This window comes from Bidens hawaiensis, unplaced genomic scaffold (genome assembly GCF_021521415.1).
Source record: "Bidens hawaiensis isolate Kalapana, Puna unplaced genomic scaffold, B.hawaiensis_p1.1 tig00055152_1, whole genome shotgun sequence".
In the NCBI taxonomy this organism is placed as follows: domain Eukaryota; kingdom Viridiplantae; phylum Streptophyta; class Magnoliopsida; order Asterales; family Asteraceae; genus Bidens; species Bidens hawaiensis.
Genome location: NW_027499959.1, coordinates 59,096 through 73,385, shown reverse-complemented (window position 1 = coordinate 73,385; position 14,290 = coordinate 59,096). Strand labels below are relative to the sequence as shown.

Below are 14,290 nucleotides of genomic sequence, written 5' to 3'. Positions count from 1 at the left end.
GATGTTTAAGCTATAATCCTAACTTGCTGTTTTTAGAGAATATTTATGAATAAATTGCTTGAGGACAAGCAATGTTTAAGTGTGGGGATGTTTGATGTACATAAACTTATACATCTTTTTTGCATCAAATAATCTTTAAAACTGCAATTTCTATCAAATAACATAGCACAGAAAGCTACTTATCATAATAAAATACAATTTCAGGTGAAACCAAGTCCCAAATGAAGAAACAAGCGAAAAGACGGTAAAAAACGGAAGAAAACACAAGAAACATCAAGAAACACGCCCCCATGCCTCAAGAAACACGCCCCCATGCTTCTGAACACCGGAAGAGACAAAATCTACAAGAAAAGACAAAAAAATGGCAACAAAAGCACGAGGCCGTGGTCATCTACAAAAAAAGACAAAACGAATTTGGCACATGTCATAATAAAGCACGGGCGTGCCCATAAAGGAACGGGGTCGTGCTTCTCACTCCACATTGCCTATAAATAGTGGCTCATGTTACACTCATTTGGTATGCCTTGAAGAGAGTTCCATACGGTTTTCACTTATAAAAACACCCACTAACACTCATATTGAAGATCTAGTGAAGAGTTTGAAGGCTTGGAGGTCATCATCATCATACATCATCATCATCCATCCTCATCATCATTAAGAAGGAAGATTCATCCATATTTGGTTAGATTGTTCTAGTTTAATCTTGTGTGTGTTATTATCATCCACTCTAATGTTCACCCCTATGCTCATTATGAGCTAAACTCCATTAACCATCTAATATCAATGAAGAAGCTTTGTTTTACTTGATAATTATATAAAACATGTGGTTTAGTTTAGTAAAGTACATGGTTATCTTGCAATTATCTTTTGATGAGAAATGTTTCACCATCTTAATTCACCAATTCAAAGTTGGTGATTGTCAATATATTGGCAACCATTCATGATCGATTCATGTTGTTGAAAGATAGAAATACTTTGATAACTTATCGAAACATGGATCCTTATATTGTACTTAGAAATGATGAGATATAAGTTATGATCTATTTCTCTAAGTTTTGGTAATCCGAAAATGGCATCGCTAACGCAATTGCTTAATATATCATGCTAGTTAAAGAAATCATATGTTAACGGAATGTGTAATTATAACCTACTTAAATCACCCAAGGGTAGGTTATGTGATGAACTATAACTACCCGAAGTTGTTAGATTTGGTGTTTGAGAAATCAAAGTCAATCCTAATCTTTCTACTTTACAAAACTACTTGCCAACTTAAATTGACATTCTCGAGGTAGCATGACATTAGGAAAGGGTCGACTTTAAAATGCGCATGCTACTCTCTTTTATGTCATAGATGCTCGCTTATAAATGAGGAGCTATCTATCATATATTATTACAGCAAGTTTACCACATATTTACGTATTAATCATCAATGATAAAATGGAGTGGATTCTTGATTTTAGATGGTAACCTTCATATAATTGAACTACTTGTTTAGAATTTCTCGTCTTGGTCACCTATATATTATATATAAGTATTTATATTTTATAAAAATTTCAAAAATTAACCCCAAAATGATTAAAACCTCCGATTTAAGTAAAACAGCGATTTATTATTAGAAACATTTGTGTCCACGGATCGATATTTGGTTCTTACCAATACTATTCTACATATACAATAGGTACACTTGCCTATTTTGTGTGTATTTAGTCTTTGTAAAAATCACTTTTAAAAATTTAAAACACGATCTTGTGCAAAAGCAAATCATCCTATCTTTTATATTTCACCACACGCACATCACAAATCAATCATCATCTAATGTGCCCGCGGAGATTTAATTAAGTCTAATATCCGGAACATCTTTAAAATTTTGTTTTACATTGTGTAAAACCAAATCCATCTCTGTATCAAACATCAAGCGAACATCCCCAACATCAACGATATTTGATAGCCCATTACTACCCATATTGACATTCCCAAAATCAGCAAGAGTAAAAGACGAATAAAAATCCCTTTGTGATGTCACATGACAAGTAGCACCACTGTCAACAACCCAACTCGATTCGTCACGTGCAATGTTCACCCAATCATAATCACAACAAATATGAAACTCTTCGGTGGTAGTGTTAGTTTTAGAAGTACCTTCATCACCGTCATCTTTCTTGTAGATGTTCTTTTTGTTGTTGTAATTAGCCTTCTTGTTCTCCCTTTTCAATTGTCTGTGATATTTTATTTTGTGCCCTTTTCTGCCACAATGATGACACTCAAATTCTTCAAACTTCCATTTAAACTTACTATGGTTCTTTGCTTTATTACTCGGACCTCTGTTATGGCATCTCCCTCTAATTTCGGTAACCAAGGCATCTGAATGTGAAGAGGAACCCTGTGACTTTTTTCTCATCTCTTCACTTATAATACTACCTTTAGCCAATTCCATAGTAATAATACCGTTAGCTGCGGAGTTGGGCAACGATGTCCTAAAAGTCTCCCAAGAATCTGGTAAAGTACCAAGAAGCCATAAACCTTGTATCTCGTCTTCAAACATAATTCACATACCTGCAAGCTGATTAATAACACTCTGAAATACATTCAAATGATCAGAAACAGGAGTTCCGTCACGGTATTTCTAGTTTATCAACTGTTTAATCAAGAACAACTTATTGTTCCCGGTCTTGCGAGCATACAACTCTTCAAGCTTGGCCCATAGAGTACGAGCATGACTCTCCCCGCTAATATGGTTCAAAAACTTCCAATGCAAAACTTTCTGATGCAAAATATTCCATTCTTAAACATATTTATCTACAGGTTTATCGGTAATAAAAACAGGCAAATAATAATCCTTTACATAAAGATGGTCTTCCATCTTGCCTTTCCAAACGTGAAAATTAGAACCATTAAAACTCACCATCCTACCTGTGTTAGCTTCCATCGTTCAAACAAGCCTTAACCCAAGAACAAGAACATGGTTCTGATACCACTCTGTTGGAAAAAACGACCACCTAGCCATGCACGGTAAACAAAATGTGCGGAATTAATCTTCGTTTGGCTAAACTTTTTACCGATCTGAATGAACCAATGAGGATGCAAACAAGTAGGGTAATTAAAAGCAAATATGACACAAAAATTTTAGCGTGGAAAACTTCTCAATGCGAGAGTAAAAACCACGGGACTACTAGAGCCGCTTCAAATCCACTATCACCAATAATAGCAATACAAAGTCTTCTCTAGGTAAAACTAGAGGCATACACAAATCATCATATACCTGGTACAAACTAACATCAAGTATATGGAACCAAAATACGAAAGTGTAAACGAGTAAGACGTATCACCACGAGAGTAAAAACCAATCTCTGGACCGTCTCTTATCTCCAAACACCAAAAGAAAGAAGTACCAAAACTTCTCTTCGTCTATTCTCTGATTGTCGACTAAGAAAGAGGATCTAAAAAAAATTCACCAAACCTTTCTTGCTGTATATTGACGGCAGTAGAGAATAATAATACCTAAAGAAAAATTCTCCATGTATTTACGTGTACCCACCAAGAAAAACATGTTCCACAAGTTAAGCCCACAAAAACTAACTATGGTCATGGGGCCCGAAACAAAAAATCAAACCATATGTCACGGCCCACCAAACAACCAACTTTGGTTGGTTTTGTTGTGCATACGGTGATCCCCAAAACAAATGCATATTTTATTTTAATTTTTTTTCTTTTCTATATATTATTAAATAATAATAATAGTAGCACCCATGTAATATATAATTGTTGGGTTTTCTCATGGGCAAAATATAACCCAACAAATCTCCCCCTTTTTGTCTATGAGAAAGAACTCACCACCCCGGCGAGCGAGCAACATATCTTCAGTTTCTCTCTTGCCAAAGCTTTGGTCAACCTATCGGAAAAATTATCATCGGTATGAACTTTATGAAGTTCAAATAACTTGTCTTCAATAGCATCTTTAATCCAATGATACCTCACATCAATATGTTTTGTTCTCTTATGAAACATAGCATTCTTAGCAAGGTGAATAGCACTTCGATTATCACAAAGAACCACGTAGCATTGTTGCATAAAGCCAAGCTCTTGCATAAATCTTTTCAACCATAATGATTCTTTGCATGCTTATGTTGCTGCCAAATACTTTGCCTCGGTATTAGACAAAGCAACACACTTTTGCAGTCTTGACTGCCATGACACGGCTCCCCCCTGCAAATAACATCAAATATCCGGATGTGGGGTTCATGTTATCCTTATTTCCTGCCATATCAGAATCCGTGTAACCAACAAGCATCAGCTCCCCATTTCCAAATGTTATACCCAATTTGGAAGTACCCCTAGATATCTATGGATCCACTTAACTGCTTCCAAATGCTTCTTAACCGGATTTAACAAGAACCGACTAACAACACCTACTGCATGGGTAATATCAGGTCGGGTACATACCATTGCATACATTAAGCTTCTAACAGCTGATGCATATGGAACATCATCCATCTCTTCAATCTCGTTCTCAGAAGTAGGACAATCTTTTTCAATTAACTTAAAGTTGGGAGTAAGAGGTGTACTAGCCACATTAAGTTTAGACATCTTGAATCAGCTAAGCACCTTTTCAATGTATTTCTCTTGTGACATGTGCAACTTCTTTGAAGCTCTATCTCTAGTAATTCGAATGCCAAGAATATTCTTAGTTGGCCCCAAGTCTTTCTTAGAAAACGACTTGCTTCACTCTTTCTTCAGTTGGACAATTCTCTCTGCATTTTAGCCAACATCAACATATCATCAACATAAAGCAATAAAATGATGAACTCATTATCACCAAACCTCTTAAAGAAAACACAGTGCTCAGAAGCAGTCTTTCGGTAGCCTTGCTTCCCCATAACTGACTCAAACTTCTTGTACCACTGTCTCGGTGCTTGCTTAAACCCACAAAGACTTTTTTGAAGTTAACAAACATAGGACCTGTTTGGTTGCATCTGAATGAACCTCTTAATGAATTCAGGTCGGATTTAGTTAGATTAAAAGTGTTTGTTTGATAAAAAGTTCACATCTTAATGGCTGAATGGGCCTCTTACCCACTCAGCTCCAAAACAACACTAAATGAACTCTGAATGGAAAAAGGACCTAATTACACACTCCTGGTCGTTCATTCCTTCTTCTGTTCTTCTGGCAACCAACAATCACAACCACCATTATCTCTCGTTGAAGCTCGATTTCTGCTAGATTACAAGCACAACCAAGTATGATTCCCGTCTCCTACTCGATTTATGCTCTTCTATTTCTCTACCCTAGTCGGTTTATATTTTCCAAACTCTAGGGTTTGGATATGGTTTGATTGGCTAGGTTGAGAAGCTAGTGTTTTGTTCAGCTATGTTAAATCTTATCAAGATTCATCAAATTACAATGTTCGTTAGGTTAATTACATCCCTAACTGACTAGTTTGTTCAATTTGGGAGTGTTATTACCCTCTTTCTTCTTTCAATTAAACCTATATTGATTACTTGTAATGAATTAGAATGATAAAATGATTGAATTAAATACTTGAAACTTTTCCGCCCACAAGGTGTTTGAGGAAATGCCTCAATGAGAAACATTGTAGAAAATGATTAATATGATGCTAGTTGCTTAATAGATTATTATGACGAATACAAATGAACATGAAATCATGATTTACTTTCATCAGATCATGTATAAATTAGTCGTATTAAAGATATGGCTTAATTGTAGAATCCATGTAGAATGGATATTGATATGGTTTTAGACCTATATATACTAAAATGTTGATTTGAGTTGCTAGTATATTGAATAGCAATCGGCCCGTTTGTAGGAATATAATAATTGTAGTATGTTTAAATATGAATCGGCCCGTTAGTGATAACAATAATACAAGCAAAATGATTATAATTAGTATGACTCGTTGCGAGTTTTTTGGTTATAGATTTTGCACATAGTTGAATCACAAAGTGGAAATGACATGTGATGAACTTGCATTACTACCATGTAGATGAAACTATAGTATTATATTAAATGGTCAAAACTTGAAAGGATAGCATGACAAATTGCAAGGTAAGTATTCTATTAAGTTAAGGTTTGTACAGAAGTTAAGTATATGATTATATATACTTGTTGAACTAATAAATTGTGTTGTGTTGCACTAGGTACAACTCAAGGACTAGGTGTTGGATAATGATCAAGTGCTCGGGACAAGTTAAGAACACACATCATCATGTTGAAATTTCACTATTACTTTTAATGGTGTATAGGTGTATAAACTTGTTTTATTATGTTGTCTTTTATTTTAAAAATTATATAATGTTGTAGGTGAATAATTGCGGATATGGTAATAAATAAATTGGCATGAAATATTTTTTTGGTTGGTTATGATGAAAGTTTGTATTAAGATGTATTTTGGTTAGTTATATTGAAAGTTTGGTTGTTCGATAGAGTTATGTAGAGCTTTGACTAAAAAGATATATTTCATTTAACACGAAATAGTTCAAAGGGGTAAAATGGTCATTTTGCACAGTCATTCAGAGGTCCAACCAAACAACCCTTACTGGTTCAGCACTTACTGGTTCAGAGACTCTTAATCATTAAGACCTCTTATTGGTTCAGCACTTAATGGTTCAGTACTTGCCAAACAGCCCCATAATCTTCTTTACCATTAACCTGAAAACCTTCAGGTTGCTCCATATAGATTTCTTTATCCAGATCACCATGTAGGAATGTTGTCTTGACATCCATTTGCTCAACCTCAAGATCAAGACTAGCAGCTAAACCAAGGATCACCCTGATGGAACTTATCTTCACAACTGGTGAGAAAATCTCATCAAAACCAATACCCTCTCTTTGACTGAACCCTTTGACCACCAATCTTTCCTTGTACCTAGGCCATGAGGTATGTTCTTCAGTTTTCAATTTGTAGACCCACTTGTTCTTCAAAGCTCTTTTTGCCCTTAGGCAACTTCACTAACTCAAAGGTCTTGTTCTCATACAAAGAATTCATCTCATCTTGCATGGCGTCATACCACTTTCTTTTATGCTTATGTTCCATGGCTTCTTTATAATACTCGGGCTCTCCCCCATCAGTGAATAAAACATAATCATCGGTCGAATAACGAGTAGAAGGTTGACGATCTCTCGTAGAACGCCTAAGTGGGACTAATGCAGGCATATCTAATGGTAACTCAAGATGAATATCCTCATATATCTCTACCTGCTCTTGTTTAACAACATTATCGGTACCATGTTCTTCGTGATTTTGAATACCATCTTCGTGATGTGGCTCAGATTGCTGAGTAGGAATAGGATCCAAATCAATGACATCATCAGTGTACTGAGGAACTACCTGTGTCTTCTCAATATCTTTCAAACTTTGATCTTCAGCAAACACAACATCACGACTTCTAACAAGCTTCTTTGAAACCGGATCATATAACATGTATCCAAACTCATCTTGCCCATAACCAAGGAATATACACTGTCTGGACTTCACATCAAGCTTTGATCTTTCATCTTTGGGAATATGCACAAATGCCTTGCATCCAAAGACCCGCAAATGACTATACGAAACATCTTTGCCACTCCAAACCCCCTGTCTGGAACATCATTATGCAAGGAATAAAAGGAGTAAGATTAATAACACGTACCGTTGTATTTAAAGCTTCACCCCAAAAAGAATTAGTCAACCCTGCATGTGAGACCAAACACTTAAACCTTCCAACCAAAGTTCTGTTCATCCGTTCTGCTAAACCATTTAACTGTGGTATCTTAGGAGGTGGCATTTTGTGCCGAATACCTTTCTCTCTACAATAAAATTGAAAATACCAATACATTCACCTCTGTTGTCTGTACGAATACACTTGAGCTTCATCCCAATCTGTCTCTCAACTAGGGCATGAAATTGCTTAAACACATCAAAAACTTGATCTTTAGACTTTAAAGTATAAGCCCATACCTTCCTCTAATGATCATCTATAAATGTGACAAAATATAAGTAGCCCCAAAGTGTTTTAGTCTTCATATGACCACATACTTTAGAATGCACCATGTCAAGTAAACTTTCTTTTCTATGAGGCGGATGACAATGAAAAGAAACTCTCTTTTGCATACCATTCATACATTGAGAACACTTCTTTAAATGAACATCTTTCACACCGGACAAGAATCTTTCTTCAATAAATAGACATCTGTTTTTCACTCATGTGAGCAAGTCTCTTATGCCACATATCGGTCACATCAGAATTCTTCAACGAATTAATCGAGTCTCTGGAAATATTTGGATGTGCCATGTATAACTTTGAAGTTCTTTCACCTCTTGCCATTATCAACAAACCACGAGTGAGTTTCCAAATTCCACCACCAAAGCATTTAAAGGAAAGTTCAATTTTGGTTCGGTTATTAACTCTGGACGAAACCGAGTCTAGCCACCACATACCCAATACCATGGAACTTACAAAAATGAGTTTCCAAACTAAGATAAACAGAAACTAAACAAGATTAGTAAGCATAAATGAAGTATATATTTACGAGGACTATAATAGTCCTCCATGTAGCCTTGTCTTATAGTATCCCACCACAACCGACCAATGACCGGAAGAAGTGAAAACCGAAGGTAACAAAGGGTATATATTATATATATGTTGCAACAACAAGCTTTAATAATAAGGAGTTAGTAGAAATCAAAGGAAACTCTTGTTTGACTCTTGAAAGTCAAACAAGTAAGAACTTGAAGTTTAGAGCTTATAACTTAGGTTGAGAGTGTTTGAGGTGTGAGTAGGTTAGAATGGGTGGCGTGGCTTTGTTTTATGATCCATAAGGTTGTTTAGAGATTTCCAAGCATTTTGATTGGTTTAGAGGGTCAAACATGGTAATAAGCAAACAAAAACGAGTTGGTGGGTCTGCAGACCTTTGGCCACGCCCCGTGATCACCTCACCCTTAATGGCCGCGCGGCATGGCGCCCATGGGGGTGGGGTTTCGTCTCCAGCTTTGGTTTTTGATGATTTAGGCCTTGAATTTCATTTTAAGTCATTTTTAGCCATAAAAGGGTGTTTTAAGGCACCGAAAAGAACATTTCACGATCCAACAAGTGTGAAACAACTTTCTAACATAAAAACCACTATTTTTATTTATATCAAAGAATTCGAAAGAAAAAACGGGTCGGGTTTATCGTACAAAAACAAATACAAGTTAAAACGAAAATGACGAATGTCACAGTTTTCCCAAAGTTAGAAAATTTCGTCCCAAAATTAAAATAAACTTAAGAAAAGAGGTAATTACTAACGAATGTCTTTTTTTTGTAAAGCAATTGTAAGGAAAATTTTAATCAAAGAATAACGTCAAATCATTGAATGACTCGAAAAACGTCACAAATGAGAAACATAATAAAGGCACTTATATATAGGATGTACCAGCGGCTTATCCACCATGCCTTTATCATCTTACATTTACACCATTTTTCTGCTATCATTCTTGGGTCCTAGTTATCGCACACAACTGTACTTACTACGGATTCCATATGAGGATTTCGATAATTAAGTGTGCACCCATAATTATTTAGATTGCCGTATGGTCGACATGGTTCGTTCCATTGTGTGGTTTACTCCAAGCACCATAGATATGTAATACCAAACTAGACGGGTTGTTAAAAGAACTCGGTTTTGCTAGATGTAAACAAGAACAAGCGGTTTACAAACGGTGTTATGGTTAAAGGCTGCTAGTCGTTCGAGTTTATGTGGATGATTTGATAGTTACAAGTACAAGCATGCAAGAGATATCAAATTTCAAAAGACAAATGGAGTCAAGGATCGAGATTAGTGACCTCGGGTTGTTGCATTACTATATCAGGATCGAAGTTAAACAAAGATATCATGGGATAACTTTAAAGCAAACTGGTTATCCAACCAAGATCCTAAAAGAAGTAAATCTTTGGGGATGTACATCGACTTAGATTCCTATGGAACCGGGCTTAAAGTTTTCAAAGGAAGATGAGAATCCGAAGATAGCTCCGACCGGTTATAGAAAATAATCAGAAGCTTGCGGTATTTAACTCATACGAACCTGATTTGAGCTACTCGGTTGGTTATGAAATTCAGTTCATGCAATCATGAACTCAAGCTCAGGCTCAAGAAGTTAAATACACTATCCGATATCTAAGAGGTTCATTATATTTATTCCATATGCTTCTTTTCAGACTTGATCATTGTTAGTAAATGGCAACCCGTGGATCATTTTATGTTTGTATATAGAAGGTGATTGTACATATAGTATATATATTGATATTGAAATTGAAATGAATCTAGTAATAACAGCATGTATATTGCATTCAATCGAATGGTGTTTTACAATCTAGAAACTGATATATTTATAAGTATAACAGCTACTATTCAAATGGCATGTCGTTTCATTAAGAAGGTTACACACAACCATCAGACGCCGTTTGTGTTTTGCTCTATTCTGTTTCTAAACATCGTTCTATACTTACAATATATATGGGTTTTATATTACTACATGTCTTAACCCCCAATAATAATAAATTTTTTTAACATAATATAATGTATCTTATAAACATAAATAACCAAGCTGATGATGGCCCAGCCTTTTAATTCGACTAATGGGATAATATTCACCCCTTAATCTATTGAAAGCTGGTAATCTTGGTTCTTCAATCAGCAGCAGTGGGTTCTTCTTCCCTGTTGAAGTAGCGTTCAAAGTTTTCAAATTTATCCATGTGTTTCAATCCAGTTTGTATTCATTATCTTCTTGACCATGAACAGGCGTATTATTATTCTGAGGAACAAAGGACAAAAGAGCTACTGAATTCGATAAATTTGGTTATAAATAAATATAGTATATCAACAATTTTATTTGATCATACATACCAAAGTGCTAGTTTCTTGAGAGTCCTCAAGTGTACGTTTATTATTTTTTGTAGGATAGCTCTTTGACTTTATAAATTTTGTAACTTCGACCATAGAGCGTAATTTCTTGGTTGATGATTCATGCATGTAAAACTGTGAAGGGATATCGCATGTGTGTTATGTCCATCATTTGATATTAAGAGAGTGTTCAGGTGGTTATGAAAAATTTTGTATTATAAAAGAACCTTATCAATTTTGCCTATCTTTCTTCTCCTTTGCTCTTCTATCAATCCTTCCAGTAGTTTCTGCACTTAAAAAAAAATAAAATTACAAGATTGGAGCTAGAGAAAGAAATAGGTAGTACAATTCTAACCATTACGTTTTACAAAACGGCACTGTAAATACCTACGTTTAAGTAATGGCTACGATTCGACCCGGTGCACGAGGTACCGAATGCCCCGTGTCCGCAAATGAATGTAACCAAGTAAGAAAGTTTGTACTAATAGGATTTAGTAATAAATACCGAAACCAGAGATCATTAACTTTCGAAGATTAAGTTCTTCATTAAACTGAATAAGAAGCCTAAAATGGGGAATTTTTTTTAGTTTTAAATTTGTTAATTTTTTGTTTTGTTTAATATATTTCAGAAACTGTTTTACAATAAATTTATGAGAAAATAGAATACCATCAACCAAAAAATATTTTGTGTTTTGAGACTTTGTGTTCAGTAAAATATTTAAAAAAACAAAGTGAAAAAAATCTAAAAGGTTCATAGACTGTGTATAAGAACCTTATGTTGTTCTTGGACTTGATTGAAAGTCTTTGGAGATGTAATAATAGAAACCCAGGTTGATACAGTATTAACCGCTGTGAATTTAAATCATAATATCATAATATATCGGTATATATAAGCACTATCCGGCCAGTACCCACAAATAAAAAATACACACATTCAAATGTTAAGGTTTTAAACACACAAACCAGATACAATCTCATAAGTGGTCCAGTTGTCTTGGTTGAAGCACTCCAATAAACAAAGACTCCATGTTTGGTGGCTAACGTGATTCCATCCAGTTCGTTTAAAATGGACTGTTCGGGCAGGTGAATCATCTTAGGGCAGAGCTTACTTTGGTGGGCTATGTCTGAATCATAGCCGTCTAGAGGTGTGTCAGTGTACGGAACGTAGTTTAGAGGAGCTACAACAATCGGAACTTGATCAGCCCAATTCTGAAATCTGAAATCATAATTAAGGTTCATAAACAAAAATCAAACTATGCAAAACATGTGAAACCCAATCTTGAAATAAATTAAAGAAAAGAATGGAGATATTGAAAAAGGTATGTAATCAGTATTTTAATAATTCACAAAATATCGTTTTTCGAAGATTCCATGTGGGAACGATGTGTCTTAATAGAAGTGCTTAAGACCGATAACTCATCAGTAGACAGTAGTTAAACATTTATTAAGTCATGGAATCTTCATCAATTATGGACTGTAAAAAGCACATCAATTTATAATGTGTTTGTCATAATTATGTTCCCTTCATTTCTTTTGCTATTAAAAACACACAAAAAAAGACACTTGTAAGTCGATTTCCTAGAGGCTTCACCCCTCATACCCGGCTTTCATTTTACATATACATATATGTTCTTATTCAAGATAATATTTCTTTATCATTTCATGGATTTGTCTTGTATTTTTATCGATTTACTTAAATCTCATACTTGAATAATAAACCTTAGACACCGTGACACAAACAAAATAAAACAATCTGAGTCGCTATTAGCAAAACTTGAAACTATCATGTGTTTGCCTTAACGTGGATTAGTTAATTGCATACATATGAAAATAAAAATGTGTAGAAAAATACATGGCAGAATAAGCGAAAGGAAGCGAAGCAACATATTACCCCTTTGTTGAGGTGGGATTGAACAATTACTCTTTAAAGTGACCACGTGATTTCCTAACCTTGCTACTTCTCCTAATTTCGGCCTCGTCCACTGTATGTGTATGCTTATGAACCATTATATGTTCTTTAGAGCATAAACTCTTTCATGTTCACTACATCATTTCACCCATATAGATAAATACATAAAGAAAAAGTGAAATAAGTAAATCAAATAAGATCTACAAAAGACCTAATAATATGACAATAATAAAAAAAAATTTTGAAACAAAATTTTAACATCTAATGATATAATAATTAAAAATATGAAACAAAATTCTAACACCTAATGATATAATAATTAAAAAATAAAAATAACTTAGGAAACAAATAGTAATATTACCTCTTTTGAGAGAGTCGAGATATTGAAAAGGATATGACGAAGATGTAGAAACTAAGCGGACAGGGCGACCTTTATATAAGATTGTGGAAAGCCAAAGTTTTTTTACGTTAAACGATGTGGGATGGGTCTGCTATATAAGATTGAGGAAATGCAAAACTTTTGTTTGTTAAGTGATGTGGGATGGGTATGTTACTAGCAATCAAAAAATATAATGGAACTATCCACCATCAACAATTTTAAAATTAAACTTCTAAATTTAACTTAGACAATGAAATTAGAAAGTCATAATGCAATAACTATTCATCTTAATAAACTCTCAAAATCAACTGGACTAAAGATAACCTATAGAAAACATACATACCAAAGAAAACAAAAGTGACTAAGGGAGCCACAACTTATTTTGAGCCCACTTAAGGAAATGCTACATTTATGACATACCGAAAGAATTCTCTATCTTTACCCGAACATAAGCAAGAGTTTTAATGTTGCTAATGAACATCGGCTTCGTTAAGAAAATTCAATATTTATCGTCTAAGAAAGATTGAAGATATATAAGGCACTATGTCTCAAGTAAATAGTGCGTTTATAGAATTTTGAATCATCAGAAAGAGAAAGTAAATTATGCCACCTGCAACATTCCTCAAACTTACAATTCACAATAAATCACCATATTTAAACAAGAATTATAAAAACTTTTGTAAACTAAAGTGAAGAACTGCTATAAAGACAAAAGCTAGCTACCAAAACAAGAAACCAATTGCATAACATTTAAAAAAACTGGAGTTCCTCATCTACTCCTTTTAAAAAAATAAACAAAACAAAATAAATTAAACATTTACTTTTAAGAAGCTGAGCACTGGTATAGATGTTGTGCTGTAATAAAAAATAAGTATTTATAAGACTTAAATACCTATAATTAGTACATGTAAGTAAGGTTGTCTCCATAGTGTATTAGTGGAAAGTGCAAGTCAAACTCTTTGTTTATTAATTAACTAAGTGAGGGTGGACAAATGATGTCAATCAGTTTAAAGATTGCTTTGTTTGATGAAATCACAATTACTTTTAGTTGTAAAACAAATTGAGAGATGGTAACTACACTTCATGTTTTGGTTATGCAATAAATGGAACAACTATAAATTCTATCAATT

At 34.4% G+C, this 14,290-nt stretch overlaps 1 long non-coding RNA gene across 1 annotated transcript; it reads right to left on the bottom strand.

Annotated features, from left to right (window-relative positions):
- Positions 1-12,035: 12,035 nt before the first annotated feature.
- LOC143600970 (uncharacterized) lies at positions 12,036-13,228 on the bottom strand. The gene is made up of 3 exons (XR_013147571.1): positions 13,143-13,228; positions 12,764-12,915; positions 12,036-12,088 (listed from the first exon to the last, which is right to left on the bottom strand). It is a non-coding gene; the product is annotated as an uncharacterized LOC143600970 (long non-coding RNA).
- Positions 13,229-14,290: the final 1,062 nt, after the last annotated feature.